This window comes from Ptychodera flava, chromosome 5 (genome assembly GCF_041260155.1).
Source record: "Ptychodera flava strain L36383 chromosome 5, AS_Pfla_20210202, whole genome shotgun sequence".
Classification (NCBI taxonomy): domain Eukaryota; kingdom Metazoa; phylum Hemichordata; class Enteropneusta; family Ptychoderidae; genus Ptychodera; species Ptychodera flava.
The window spans coordinates 36924179-36926655 of NC_091932.1; the positions used below are offsets into that span (position 1 = coordinate 36924179).

The following is a 2477-nucleotide window of genomic DNA, read 5'->3' on the forward strand; positions in this document are numbered from 1 at the left end:
CAGTACAGAGAGGCAGAGAGACAGACACAACGAGATGGTTAGAGGCACGAATAAGGGGAGAGAGTCGGAAAATGATGCGAGAGTTGGAGGTTTAGATATGGAGGAATTCACTGGGGCTTTTTTATTTGCACTTGTTTGTATTTAATTTATAATTCGTAAATGTAGATTTCTCATGCAATGGAGATCTTGAATAGATCTTGAAATCCCCTACTGCACTTCGTGAAGAAGGGAAGAAGTGAGATTAATCGAGCAGGGAGGGGCACTGCAAAAACATGTACAGATAATTTTGAGGAACACTACATCTCACTGCCGCGAGAGTTATCAAAGTAGTGACACAGACAATATACATTGCAATTGAATACACGCCTCAATTGTCCCGGAGCGATTCACTGTAGCTGCTAGTACACTGTGGGCTTTGCCCTTCACTTCTGGCATTTTTCCTGAAAATATTGAGGCCCCTGCAATAATCGACAAATAGGACCGACCGATTGAACTAATCTGAAGCTTAACCGACTGAGGTAGGATGCTCACAGTGATCCGGTTTTGAACCCAGCCTAACACTAGAAATGCTGTTAAAATTGTGCCTAATTAAAGAAACGCTCTACAGAGACACTGTCCCAGTTGACACACGATGGACCGTCCGAAACGTACAGTATTTGTTTCTTTGATATGACAGAAAGGCATATTAAAGGTAAACAAAAATCATGCTGCACATACTACTGTGTGACGTCATGGTTACCAATGAACAGTTACTATCGACCAGTGTCATACCTTCTCACTTTCAAGTTTGCCGTTGACACTTATAGCAACTTCGAATTCACATCCATTCTTTTCATGCAAATTGTAGCCTCGTGACCGACATTAAGCATCGTCTCAGGTTGGCTTTCTATGCTCTTGGCGTATTGTGACTATATCCCAGCAAGTTGCTGTGTGGTTGGTCTGTTTCTCTGACACAAAAAGGTTAGTCTAGATCTCGCCATTATCTCTCCTTTGAACAAATTTGAACTCACTTTATCACGTTACTGTTCTCGATTCCTAAAAATCTTTGCCCTCAACCCTCGGTGTTCTCACGTACACACGTACACACGTATTCCTCAATCTTCAGGCTTCACCGCTGCCTATCATACGTTTAATTTGTTGACAGCTGAGTCGAGCATCATTGCCTACTGTGATTTCTCGAAGAGACCAGTAGAATTGCAATTACGCTGATTACGCTGTCGCGCTTGATGACCTTCGTGCAAGTTCTGAGGCCGCACTGTGTGATTGATCTTGAATGAGCATTACTGATCAAAGGGAATTAGCAGAATAGTCTTTCAATAGGCGAGTCAGGGGGCAGCTTTGATATTTTTGTTATTCTAATGGTCTCAGCAGCAAAAAAACAAAAAAACAAAAAACCAACAAAAAACAAAAACGAGGGGAGAATATTACCTATTCGTAATTTCCTGCCCCATATATGTACGTTTAATAAATTTCCCCTCTCACCCATGTCTCCACCATACCCCAGAGGACATTCTCCCCACTTTCCCTTTTTCTGGGATGTCCCTGAGCAATCTCCCCAATGCCGTCTCTGCACTTCAAAGGCGGGTTCCCAGTGTCAGGACCTTACCACGTTTTCCTTTTCCCACCGGCACAGTTCCGAGATCAGCCGACTCATACTCCCTGTCCAATTTTGAAGTTTCCCGCTGATGACTCAGAATGGGTAAGAGAATTGCATTTGCATGCGAACAGCTTGACTGCCCTCTCAAAATTGTAAGGTCAAGGTCAAAAATATATAAAATAAGTATGCCAGCTTAAGAAACATGTTTCGGGAAATTTTTCAATATTGACTGAATTTGTTGCACATGCCTATCGGCGAAGCGAAGGAAACTTCTGAAACGCCTGGAAATAGATAATGTACACAATCTGATTTTGAATTGCTTTCTTTCATTCATTCATTCCCCTTGACACTCGACCTTACAGCCTGTACTAACATTGAGTACACGGGCCAAGCTTATATTTCAGACTCCGTCGCATGTTAGCCTGTAATAGCAGGCCTCTCTTTGATTTTGAAAGATGGAATTACAATTGTCTAACGACCATACCACGTACAATGTGCGGTTCTCGTCTGATCACCAAAGCCAAGCTACGTCGGACGTGTTTAGTACTTGGATGGGTGACCGCCTGGGAATACCACGTGTTGTAGGCTTCCTCCTTTTTGAGATTTCATTTAATCTTTGGTGTGATTTTCAGAGGGTTTTAGTCCGTTTAACTTATTTTTTGGAAGTGCTTGTTTTACTCTCTGTTGTCGGATTTCTCACTTTGTACTTTTTCCATTTTTTGTTAGTCTTTTGTTAATATGGACCACAGTGGAAATAAGTCTTTCGACTTTTCTGTGTAATCCATGCACAATTTTGTTCATTTTGTGGTGTTTTATGTATCATTTTGTGCAAATAAATAAATAAATAAATAAATAAATAAATAAAAAACCAAACTTACGA

General features: G+C 41.2%; 1 pseudogene; it reads left to right on the top strand.

Moving 5' to 3' along the window:
• The first annotated feature begins 2067 nt into the window (after positions 1-2067).
• LOC139134169 (5S ribosomal RNA) lies at positions 2068-2185 on the top strand (annotated as a pseudogene).
• The last annotated feature ends 292 nt before the right edge of the window (positions 2186-2477 follow it).